The sequence below is a fragment of the Eretmochelys imbricata genome, chromosome 11 (assembly GCF_965152235.1).
Source record: "Eretmochelys imbricata isolate rEreImb1 chromosome 11, rEreImb1.hap1, whole genome shotgun sequence".
Taxonomy (NCBI): domain Eukaryota; kingdom Metazoa; phylum Chordata; order Testudines; family Cheloniidae; genus Eretmochelys; species Eretmochelys imbricata.
Window position 1 is genome coordinate 70,592,070 of NC_135582.1, and position 12,875 is coordinate 70,604,944.

The 12,875-nt window shown below is 42.1% G+C and overlaps 1 non-coding gene across 1 annotated transcript; it reads right to left on the bottom strand.

Moving 5' to 3' along the window:
- Positions 1-4,364: 4,364 nt before the first annotated feature.
- On the bottom strand, positions 4,365-4,437 carry TRNAK-UUU (transfer RNA lysine (anticodon UUU)). Its single transcript has one exon. It is a non-coding gene; the product is annotated as a tRNA-Lys (tRNA).
- Positions 4,438-12,875: the final 8,438 nt, after the last annotated feature.

Sequence of the window (12,875 nt, forward strand, 5' to 3'; positions counted from 1 at the left end):
TTTCTTCTAGAATAGAGGCCTAAGGGATCACACATGAACTTCTCCCCTTGTTAGGTGAGGAGTCCAGGGGCTAATTCCTCACGTCATTTTTACACCAGTGCAAACCAGTTGACTTCAGTGGAGTGACTCCTGATTTACACTGGTGTAAATGAAAAGAATCAGATTCCATCATTGAATTCACAGATCCACTGAAGCACTTAGAGGAGAGGAAAGTGATCAGGAACAGTCAGCATGGATTCACCAAGGGCAAGTCATGCCTGACTAATCTAATTGCCTTCTATGACGAGATAACTGGCTCCGTGGATGAGGGGAAAGCAGTGGACGTGTTGTTCCTTGACTTTAGCAAAGCTTTTGACACAGTCTCCCACAGTATTCTTGCCAGCAAGTTAAAGAAGTACGGGCTGGATGAATGGACTATAAGGTGGGTAGAAAGTTGGCTAGATTGTTGGGCTCAAAGGGTAGTGATCAATGGTTCCATGTAGTGGGGGCAAAAGATCTATCTTGCTTTAAGATTAAACTCGATAAGTTTATGGAGGAGATGGTATGATGGGATAACATGGTTTTGGTAATTAAATATTCATGGTAAATAGGCCCAATGGCCTGTGATGGGTTTTAGATGGGGTAAGATCCAAGTTACCTGGGAAAGAATTTTCTGTAGTATCTGGCTGATGAATCTTGCCCATATGCTCAGGGTTTAGCTGATCGCCAAATTTGGGGTCGGGAAGGAATTTTCCTCCAGGGCAGATTGGAAGAGGCCCTGGAGGTTTTTCGCCTTCCTCTGTAGCATGGGGCACGGGTCACTTGCTGGAGGATTCTCTGCTCCTTGAGGTCTTTAAACTACAATTTGAGGACTTCAATAGCACAGATATAGGTGTGAGGTTTTTTTTGTAGGAGTGGTGGGTGAAATTCTGTGGCCTGCGTTGTGCAGGAGGTCAGACTAGATGATCATAATGGTCCCTTCTGACCTAAATATCTATGAATCTATGTCTAGTTGGCAGCCAGTATCAAGTGGAGTGCCCCAAGGGTCAGTCCTCGGGCCGGTTTTGTTCAATATCTTCATAAATGATCTGGAGGATGGTGTGGATTGCACCCTCAGAAAGTTTGCAGATGACACTGAACTGGGAGGAGAGGTAGATTCGTTGGAGGGTAGGGATAGGATACAGAGGGCCCTAGACAAATTAGAGGATTGGGCCAAAAGAAATCTGATGAGGTTCAACAAGGACAAGTGCAGAGTCCTGCACTTAGGACGGAAAAATCCCATGCACTGCTACAGACTAGGGACCGAATGGCTCGGCAGCAGTTCTGCAGAAAAGGACCTAGGGGTTACAGTGGACAAGAAGCTGGATATGAGTCAACAGTGTGCCGTTGTTGCCAAGAAGGCCAATGGCATTTTGGGATGTATATGTAGGGGCATTGCCAGCAGATCGAGGGACATGATCGTTCCCCTCTATCTGACATTGGTGAGGCCTCATCTGGAGTACTGTGTCCAGTTTTGGGCCCCACACTACAAGAAGGATGTGGAAAAATTGGAAAACATCCAGCGGAGGGCATCAAAAATGATTAGGGGACTGGAACATATGACTTATGAGGAGAGGCTGAGGGAACTGGGATTGTTTAGTCTGAGGAAGAGAAGAATGAGGGGGGATTTGATAGCTGCTTTCAACTACCTGAAAGGGGGTTCCAAAGAGGATGGATCTAGACCGTTCTCAGTGGTAGCAGATGACAAAACGAGGAGTAATGGTCTCAAGTTGCAGTGGGGGAGGTTTAGGTTGGATATTAGGAAAAACTTTTTCACTAGGAGGGTGGTGACACACTGGAATGCATTACCTAGGGAGGTGGTAGAATCTCCTTCCTTAGAAGTTTTTAAGGTCAGGCTTGACAAAGCCCTGGCTGGGATGATTTAGTCAGGGATTGGCCCTGCTTTGAGCAGGGGGTTGGACTAGATGACCTCCTGAGGTCCCTTCCAACCCTGATATTCTATGATTCTATGATTCTCTATCCACACAGGTGCACAGCACAACTAAGCAACATACTGGAACTGCACTATGCGAGCCAGTACTACGCTGGATCCAATGGGAGTTTTGCCTGAATAAGGATTGCTGGATTTGGTTTGGACATTCATCTAAAAAGCATCAACATTTACTCAGACTCAAATTGTTTCTAGTAGAGGACAAAGTTCAAAAGTTTAAAGATTGATCCTATATTCCTTTTTCAGGAAAACTACCACTGAAGTCAAGGGGAATGGGAATTGTGCCGGAGTAAGGACTGCAAGTCTAAACCCCTTGTTAGGTGAGGAGTCCAGGGGCTAATTCCTCATATCATTTTTACACCAGTGCAAACCAGTTGACTTCAGTGGAGTCACTCCTGATTTACACTGGTGTAAATGAAAAGAATCAGATTCCATCATTGAATTCACAGATCCACTGAAACCAATGGCAAAATTCCCACTGACTTCAGTGAGGCCAGGATTTCACTTCAGATGTTTTATCCAAAGCTTAGCTGAAATATCCAAACATCTTCACTTGGCAAAACTTGCCTGAAAATTTTCCAGTAGGTTTTCTTAAAACATTTCTGGTTCTTTTGTCTCTGGGTATCCCAGAAATACCATGGAAAATGCCTCTTCTGGGACTTCAGTGTTTCCACTTCTGGGTCTAGTGGGAAGCAAAAAGTGCAAAGAGAGATTTTTTTTTTCAAGTTAACAACTTCTATAAACTGCCAAGCAAGTTTGGTTTTACTTGGGGGCAAAGGTGTTGGTTGGTGGACGGTTGGAGAATGCTTATCCCAGCCTGTATAAAATCCTGTCTCTAGAGACCTCATTGCCTGCTCTTTACTAGTTTTAGTTATATAGTCATTTTAGATTCATTTTTTCCAATATTTCAAATTTTGATCGACAAATTTTCAAGTTTAGAAATTGTTTGGCCAGCTCCAGTCTCTACCATTTTGGTGTCATTCTAGAGTAGGAATAACCAGAATACAAGAAGGAAAATGAGAAACTAGTTCATGTATGAAGCTGTTTTGTCTAGCAACTGTTAGAGAAAGACTTAAATCAACTGTCTTCATGGATTTTATTACATAGATTCATTGGATGCAATAAATTACATGGTGCACAGAAGATACGTTAATGGATTTATTTGGCTTTTATGCCCATCACTTGTGCAAGGTTTTTGCCTGGCAGAGGAGAGAGGGGAGGAAAGGTTGGGGTTTACTTTGCTTGGAGAGAAGATGTATCCTTTTATACTGGGCCAGATTCTCAGACGGATTGGTTCCTTATTCCTTGAGTAGTTCAGTGACAAACAGGATTATGTAGGGAAGTAAGGGATTACTCAAGTAGCCCAAATGTGATTAAAAAGTGTAGATTTGGGATTTGTTTTTTAATTTACTGCATGTGCCTTGAGTTTTGCTAATAGGGAACATATAATAAATCCATGGCCTGTGAGATACAGGATGTCAGCTTACATACTTAATGGTGCCTTCTGGCCTTAAGCATCTATGAAATTAAAATAAAAAGCTGATTCTTCAGGCCACTTTGATAAAATGCAGTCACCTTTGATCAAAAGGTCATTAAGGGATTTTGCACTCAATGAAGTCAATGACAAAACTCCCAATTGACTTTAATAGTGCAGGATCAGCTGCTAAATCCTAAAATAATCTCAAAATTCTACTGGCACTTGCTGCCAGTATGGCTAGTGAAAAAAATTCAAAGTTCACATGTCTGATGAAATTTCTGATTGAAATTTTGAACACTGATGGACAAAAAAAGTCAAAATTTTCCTAATCCCCCCCCCCTTTTTTTTTCTACCAGCGCTGATCAACATCAATTAGGGATGCAACTAGAGCTAAAAGACTGGGAAAGAATGTTACTAAATGCCCATAAAAATCTACTTACAGGAAAAGAATGGGACAGTATTAAATTTGCTCCATCAAATCTTCCATTTTCCCCTTTTCTACAGGATGTTCTATTCCCCACTGCTTGACAAGTGCTGGAGAATAGGACAGGCAGATGTTCACACCTGGTGAGGAGGGAGAGTATTTTGAGGTTTTTGGAAGGAGGTGGTCTCAGTTATTTGCAGGTGAAGGGGATCAGACTAGATTTCATTGATTTCACCAGGTCCATATTCACCCAATGATCAATAGAATCGTAGAATATCAGAGTTGGAAGGGACCTCAGGAGGTCATCTAGTCCAACCCCCTGCTCAAAGCAGGACCAATCCCCCAATTTTTGCCCCAGATCCCTAAATGGCCCCCTCAAGGATTGAACTGACAACCCTGGGTTTAGCAGGCCAATGCTCAAACCACTGAGCTATTTCCTGCCCCCGCCCCCCAAAAAAAGAGATAGACTTTTAAGATCTTGGGGAATAGTTCATTGCCCAACCAGGGACTTGAACCCTGGACCCTCAGATTAAAAGTCTGATGCTCTACCCACTGAGCTAGCCAGGCTCACTACCTGCTGATTTAGCCAGGCTCATGAGAGGTCTTGTACATCTTGTATACCATGCTGCAAGACGTACAACTGTGTTGTATTGGAAATTGACTCTAGCACTGGAGTATCGATTACATCAACTAATAAGAATCGCAGAGCTAGAAACTGTAGTGCTGGAAGCTGCTAATATTCCTGGACAACGGGAAGACTGTGGTATCCACCAGATCCCAGTGTGGGCTTCATTCTGCAAGGTGCTGAGCACTCTGGCCCTGATCCAGCAAAGCTCATAAACAAGTGCTTAGCTTTAAGCCCCGGCCTAGTCCCATTAAAGTCAAACATGGGTTTAAATGCTTTGCTGGCTCAGGGCCAGCATATGGCTGGATCAAGCTCTCAGTGACTATTCGTCCCTAAAAAAATTGAAACTGAAGAAGAACATACAAAAATGTATAACTGAACTGACTGAAGATAATACTCAGGACTCCAGAAAAATGTCTTGGTAATAGTTTATTGAGATGTAAGTGATATGTGTACCTCCCCCCCCACGCATCCCCAGCACTGCTCAAGAAAGAAAGAAAGAAAGAAAGAAAGAAAGAAAGAAAGAAAGAAAGAAAGAAAGAAAGAAAGAAAGAAAGAAAGAAAATTCTAGCATTGGTTACATCAGCTGATAATAAGTGCAAGGCTAGAACTGCACTGCGGAGACTGCTAATATTTGTGGAAAATGTGAAGATTGTGATCTCCATCAGATCCAAATCTGGGCTTGAACCAAACCCCTGCAAATGAGAGTCAGTGCTGCACCTCTGCCCAAGCACGCACCTCCTGCTCCTAGTCCCACTCCTGGAACATCTCCTATATCAGGGCTTTTAAGGGGTCCTCAGAAGGCAGCCCAATGGCTGTTTCCACACTGCCTGACCCTGGTGAATCCTCCCCTGGCCAGATTCAAAGCTTTTAGGACCCCTTTACACCACCCTGGCCCTTTGAAGTGGCATAAAGGGCCAGTGGGAGTGATGTTTTCACTGCTGAATCTCACACTCTTGAACTTTGTAGGTCTCAAAGCTGGATTTGGATCCTAATTTTATGGCCTAGGCCCATAGCTACTTTTTTAAAAACTGCACACAAGAATTAAGTGTTGAAAAAGAGATTTGGAAGCACAAAACCACGTTTCTGCCATTGATGGAGATTTGCTTCATTTTAACTTTAACATATGACTTTTTTGAAGTAGCCAAAGGCATCAGGAATATAAATTAATGAGAAGGACATGGGAATGTTTAAAGCAAAACAAATAATTAAGAGCTGTGTCTCTTAGTTTTATAAGTCTAATAAATGACATGCCTCTCTTAATTTTAATACATGAAAAGGCACCAGATTGCAAAAACTGCTCCCATGTTATTCATAACTTCCTTCAGATACATTAATGTTATGCAGTACTCAGTCTTCATGAAGCATTGAAGCAAGATGGGTCACTGAAATCCCGTTATCCATGTGAATGCCAGATTTAAATGTACTGTTGACATGCTAATGGCCTCCTTCAGAAAGCAGGGTTTGTTCAGTATCCTAATAAGTAGTTCCAAGGTTTGCCAGATTGGTTTTGCAATGAAGTCCTCTTTAGTGTATCATGGACAGTTAACGTATTCTACCAATCTTCCCACATTGAGGGCTTATCTCTACGACGTAGTTGCACATAGTAGTTTAATCTGGTTTAAAAAGTGATTTAGTTAAACTGGTAAAGTAAACCCCTGTGTGGACACTCAGATATTGATTTAAAATTGGTTATTTCCTTGACTGCAGACTCGATCATGGGCTATAAGTACCTACATAAGGAAGAGATGTCTGATAGAACATGGCTCTTTAATCTAGCAGATAAAAGCATAACAAGATCCGGTTGCTGAAAGCTAAAGCTACACAAATTCAGACAAGAAATAAGGTGCACATTTTTAGCAGTGAGGGTAATTAACCATTGGAACAATTTACCTAGAGATGAGTTGGATTCTCCATCATATGAATCCTTTAAATTGAGGCTGGCTGTCTTTCAAAAAGACACGCTTTGTTTTGTCTGTGACCTGAGTTATGCAGGAGGTCGGACTAACTGATCAGAATGGTGCCTTCTGGCATTAACATCTATGAATCAATGAATATTTGGTACAACTTATGCCCATAAATTTTACCAGCACAAGCTAAACTGCTATAAGCCAGGCTTAAAGTGATTTAAGAGCATCCAAACACAGTTGCACTAGTTTAACAAAACCAGTATAAAAATCAGAACTTTAATTAAGCCACTGCACTGCCATGTAGACCAGGCCTCAGAGTGATCAAATAGCAGAGAGTGTCTTGGCCCAGATCCTCAGCTGATGTAAACTGGTGTAACAACATTGAAGTCAAAAGAGCTACACCAGTTTAGAACAGCTGAGGCTCTGGCCCTATATTATGGCTGCTTTCAACTGAGGTGGTTTTAACCTGATCTGAAAAAATGCTTGTCTTGTACACGTCACACCTGGGCTGTAAATAAGCCGAATACTTTAAGCATAGTTAAGGTATGAGACCGTCTCTAAAGAAGTCATTCTAACTTAAGATGGCTATCTTATATATAAGATTAAGGTTAAGGAGACCTGGTTAGCACCATCAAGTTCTGAAATATTGAAGATAAGAATCTGAGGAGAGCACTGTCAGTGAGTAGCTGCCAAAGATCTGATACTTACACAAAGGTTTGGTGCCAAGACAGAATGCAGCAAGGAATGGGGATTCATGTTTCTTAAATATACATAGTAACAAATCCAACATGGGATCATTATGAACCTAACTGGCTTTCAGAAACGATCCACTGAAAATTAATTGCATCCATTTCAAATAATTTTAGCCTACTACTAATTTTAGAACCTACTACAACAGAAGGTGTTCTCATCACTCTGAATGAGGAGAATGCTGCCACATCTACTGGCCCGTTCGCTGACATGGCTTAGTGCAGGCCTTATGTCACTACCTTTTCATTTGCTCCTTTCCTTGCTGAAAATTGATCGTTTCCTTGCCAGAATTTAGTGATCCAATTTGTGAAAAATCAATCTTGGTCAGATTTCACTCAGCTAAATTCCAGTTGCACCCTATGAAGCTTTCTCATACCAACTAGGCACATTAGGTATGCTTGAGTTAGGAAGGAAATGAACACTTCCTATAACAAGAGAAGGGGCCAGAGGGAACGGAGATTCATGATTCCAGTCAACAGCCAGCCACAGCTGGTTACAAATATAAGGTAATTTGAACAGACGCAGGTCCAGTGCTTGGTGTTTTGTTTAACTGGAAGTAGGATCTCTATATGTAAGGATATCTTGTATGTCCTGATTCTTCAAACACTTCAGCATGCGAGTAACTTTATGCATGTAAGTATTCTCACTGACCTCACATATATAAAGTCATTCATGTGCATAAGTGTTTGCAAACTGAAGTTCTAGTTGGTGTCAGTCAGTTATGTTAGTACCCCTTAGAAAGATGATGAGCTTTGATAGTAAAAGGTTCCACAAACTTTCTATTAACCCCTGAGTGCCAAGTCCCTCTCAACGGGAGCTGAACTGGGCCTTGTATCACGAGAAGTCCAAGAATGATAGTGACCCTGGTAATAGTAACATATGTATGATCAGAACAGACCTTCATGACAAAATCTGTCCAATATAGGATTGTTCATGCCAGTTTTGGAGGTGTATTCTTAGGATAAATTGAAGAAGTCAGGCCAGAAAATGGGTGAGTTAGTCCTGGTGTAAACTGGTGAAATTTCAATACAGGTTGCACTGATCTACCTCATGGTTGAATTTGGTACAGTGTCTCTCTCCCCACTTCAAACAGTGTGATATTTGGGTTTCTCATTTAAGATTTTAATACAATGTAACACATTACAGCTGGTCAGAAAATGGTAAATATTGTCACAGAGATTTCAAAATCAAATTTTTTAAAAATTGATTTTTGTTTTAATTTTTCATGGGCATTTTCTTTTCTTTTTTTCAGTAAAAAGAGCTGAAAACTGTTAGGTTTAATTCCTCATAAAAAAGGAAAACATTCTGAAACTCAGATTCTTGTGGAAATGTTTTTTCCTAAACCAAGACTGTTTTTCATTGCCTGCACGAATACAAATAAATAATAATAATAATAATAATGAGTGCTGTACTATTATGTGGGACAGTTTTACCAGTCTCATAAAAACAGCAGCAAATGAGAAAAGAAGTCATTTTTATTTTCTCTTCAAAAATGGCCTCTTGCCCTTTTACCCAATGGTCTCAGAGTGCTCTCCAAAGGTGAATGGAATGCTGATATGCCCGTTTTACAGCTTGGTAAACTGAGCCACTGAGCAGTTCATCCAACTTGCCCTGGCAGGGCAGGGATCCCAGGCATAACCCATGTTTCTGTGCGTTACTGTATCTCAAATTAACCTAGCCAGCGGAAATTATGGCTCATTGACATGGAAGCTTTTTGGGACAGAGAGTATCATTTACTATATGTATGTAGAGCATCTAGCTGCATGGGTGGTACTGCAGTATTTAATAGTCATCATGATCATTTAATTCTTTTTTGATTATTATTTTTATTATTATTATTTAATTTTGTAATTAATACTCTTATTAACAATTTGTCACTACAATACATGCAGCAACAACCACCTGGATAGTGCACTTGTGTGCAGTTACCATAGAATACACTGAACTACGTGACTGAAACACAGAGACCAGTAAAAAAGGGATCTTGAACAGCAGCAGCGCAGCTTCACGCATGGCAATGGCTAATCCAGTACCCGAAAGCCAATCTCCCTGGTTCTGCTGAAGTACAAATATGAACAGGTCATTAAGCAACAAGTGAAGGAATTTCTCCAGTGCAATGGCGCTTGGGCAGAAGAGGGCTCTTTGAAGCTAAGGAAATTTCTATAAATTTGTGCCGAGTTCTTAACATTTATCTTAGGATTTGTTTTTCAGGCCTGATCCTGCTACTCTTCTGACCCCACTGACATATTTTGCCTTATTGTGCCAAGTACCTTTCATAAAAACTGTATCCCAAATTATTCCACAGAGCTAAATTATTATATCCAACCACAAGAAAAAATGACATTCAACTAGCATTAAAGGTCTGACTTAAATCCACAAGAGTCAGGAAATTCAGAATTAAGGTTGAAACTCCATCCTAATTCAACGTATTGGATCAAAGTCAAATCTGGTATGAGCCCATTGTAAACAGCAGCTTGTTCCAGGGATCAATTTGACATTTATGGCTAGGTATTGCAGTCCATATTGCATGTAAGATCACCCGTTGTTTGAACCCTGCAACAATTAACCTCACTAAAGTGGAGTAGAGAATAGGGTTTCAAACTTAACTTGAAATTTCCTGGCTTGGTGGGCTTTCGTGAGACCTTTAGTATTTCTTTAATGTAGTTTTTTGAGGTTTAATTGCCTACTTTTTTCTAATAACCACCTCTTTAAAAAAAATTAAAAATGAAAAGAAAAAGAATTCCATGGGCTTTCAACGAAATCTAGGCCTACTTCCACCCCACTGTACTCACCTATTATACTTCCAGAATGAGGAGAATCGGACCAATGGACGGTGTATGTACTTTGGTTTATTTGCCTTGGCCTCTCTTTGGAACAGAGAAAAGACCTCAGACTGAAAAACAATAGTATTGAAAGTTTTAGAGGAATAAAATAGAGAAAATAACACAGTTTCTGAGTCCAGTGAGGGAGGCACGGTTTGCAGTTTTCTGGAGGCAACTCTGTGATAGTATAATTACATCTTTCATGCTACAGAAAGACAACTCTTTACTGCAGAAGGTTACAGTGAGCAGCTGAAGAGTACAGATTTGGGCTCTGAACTGCTTGCTGATTTGAAAAGCCCAAATCCTGAAGTGGTTTAAACAGGTGCTATTAGGACAAAGTACTGAAGCTTTTCTGCTACTCCAAAGAGCAAAGCAGTAGGTCCCTGCACCTCCATGTGGAATCTGGATGTGAGTTGCAAGAGAGTAATCCACAGGAGAATTTGATGAAAATGTGGAGGTGTCGCTCACAAATATTGGGAATGCAGACATGAGATGGGGGATGGAGCAAATCCGCATGGCCCCAGATCAGGACAGGGCTGGAGCTCCAGTCCCAAGCTCCATTGCACTGGCAGTTTCACATAAGCACAGCCCTTTTACCTTGGCTCTGCTTGCTTTTTCAGACTTGGGCCTGGTACTTCCATCCCATCTGCTACACATCAATAGCAATAAAACATGGCTCCCCCTCTGCTGAGCAGACTGGTGTGACCACAGCACATTCTCTTGTGCAGAGCAATAGTGTTGTGTCTGCATGAGCTGAAAGCAGCCAGACTATAACTTAAACAAATCAGAGCTAATCGGCCTTATTATAAGTGTAATAGAATCTGCAGAACTGAGCCAGCTATGAAACTGTACAAATGGATATTTGGCAATGGGGAGGGAGGGCTGCTGCTTCAGAAGAGTTGCTTTTCTAGATGAATTCCAGCCTGTAGAAAACATTACAATGTTATCATGGATCAGCGTTTATACAGATTATTTTCCTTCTTCCACAGGCTTGTCTGTATGTCATCATTGCCCACATTTTACCTCTGGAAGAAAATTAGATAAAACACAAAAAGTCAGATAGGGGCCTCCACTCTGCTCTAGGCTGCGCTGGAAGTGCAAAGCAGCCACAAAGCTGCCTTAGCTGGCTACCCAAGAACTCCCCACCAGGGTCATAGCCTCCCGAGGAAAACGTGGGCACGGTGGCCTCAAGCCAGTCTTGGAGGGTCAAATCCAGAAGGTGGTGATGTCTATGGCCAGCCAAGGTTCCACTTTGTATATTAGCACATCTCTCCTGCTTAGAGAGCAGATTCTTATTTTTTTACAGAGGAAGGTGAGAGGCCGTGGTGACCATTGCCAGAGCTTTGTAACACAATGCATGGTGAGACGGCAGTTCAGAGATGCATGGGTGGCAGTAAAAGCCTAATAACAATCAAGCTGCTGCTTCGGTCCCTGCTCTGGCCACTGGGGAGCGCATGCATCTTCAGCTTTGAGCAACTGCTGTTTCTCTGCAGCAGCCTTCTTCAGTGTGCTTTGGGTGGGAGAATTGGTGGCAGCTGTGTGCAGTCAATGGAAACCTCATCCAGTCTGGAGAGGAACTCTGTTTCTAACCTTCCAAGACTGATCAGAAGAGGCAGACGGCCATTAGCCTGGGGCTGAGTGGGCACAGATATGTATGTTCTTATCCTAGCTTGATGTGGCTATTGAGAAGCTTTTTGTTAGGCACCAAATATAAGATCAGTCAGTTTCAGGTCATGTTTCATTCTCTCAAAGGAAACTGTATATTCTATGCTCTGTTCCTGATGTATAGCTAGGCATACATTCCAAACTGGGGGGAGCGGGGGAGAGGTTGAGGAGCCTCTGATGTTAGTGGTGAAGGTAAGCCTCAAAGAGAAAGCCACTTGCCACCTTTTCACAGTAAGAGAGGATGATGCAGTGGCCTGCCTACGCTGTATGACTCACCTTCCCGTTGCATACATGCTTGAAAAGGAGTTCAGGGAACAGCATCTGGAGGATGCGTGTTGGGTTAGTTAGTAAACATATGGACACTGAATTTCCTGAAACACATCTCTACTGTATCATAACCGTCTGTTAGTCACTGCAGCTGCTGAAGCCTCCATCTCTTCTCAAGTGACCATGCCACTGCCTGAAATTTAACATATACTAAATTAGCAGCCAATGTGTCAGCAATGCCAAGCAGTTCATAAAAGATGGGGTGTGTGGGAGCGGCACACCTCGCACATAACTACCCAACTTAGCAGAAGATTGGCTCTTCTCGGGCCTTGCTTAGTTTATCACCACTGGGAGGCTAAAAGGCCACTTCCTGCTACAGAATGATACAAAACCTGTGGAGGGGCCCATGGTCCCTCTCTGCCAGGAAGTGCAGTGCCCCACCAGATCTGGCTGTGACATATGATGGGGACATGACACTTCCACAGATTAATCATTTTAATGAGCTGGAAGAGACCATCTGTCCATTAATATGTAATTTGGTAGTTAGAATTTCAATTCCTTTTTGCACAGGAGCTCAGAAGAAGAGGCCAACACCACACTAAACAAACATGTCCCTTTAAAAAGGCCTCCAAACCAAGTTCCTAGCTTCCTTAATGTTCTAGGAGGCTTTCCCCTTTTCCCTTAGGCATAAGGCTGAGGGGAGAAAATGCTTAACCCAGTTTATAAGGCCCTTCCTACTTCAGAGCAACTAAACTTAGTCAGAAGACAAAGTCTATAGGGCCTAGGTCAGGTTACTGGCCTGGAGCCTGCAACCTGTAGCAACCAGCTTAGCTCCTAGCCTCTTAAACATCCCAACATTCATTATACAGCCTGCCCCAGTGTAAGGCAGGACTCCTTGATTATACCCAGGCTTTTGTGAACTGGAAACTGTCCCTTAAAGTGGTAGTAGACCCTGCCACACACAGG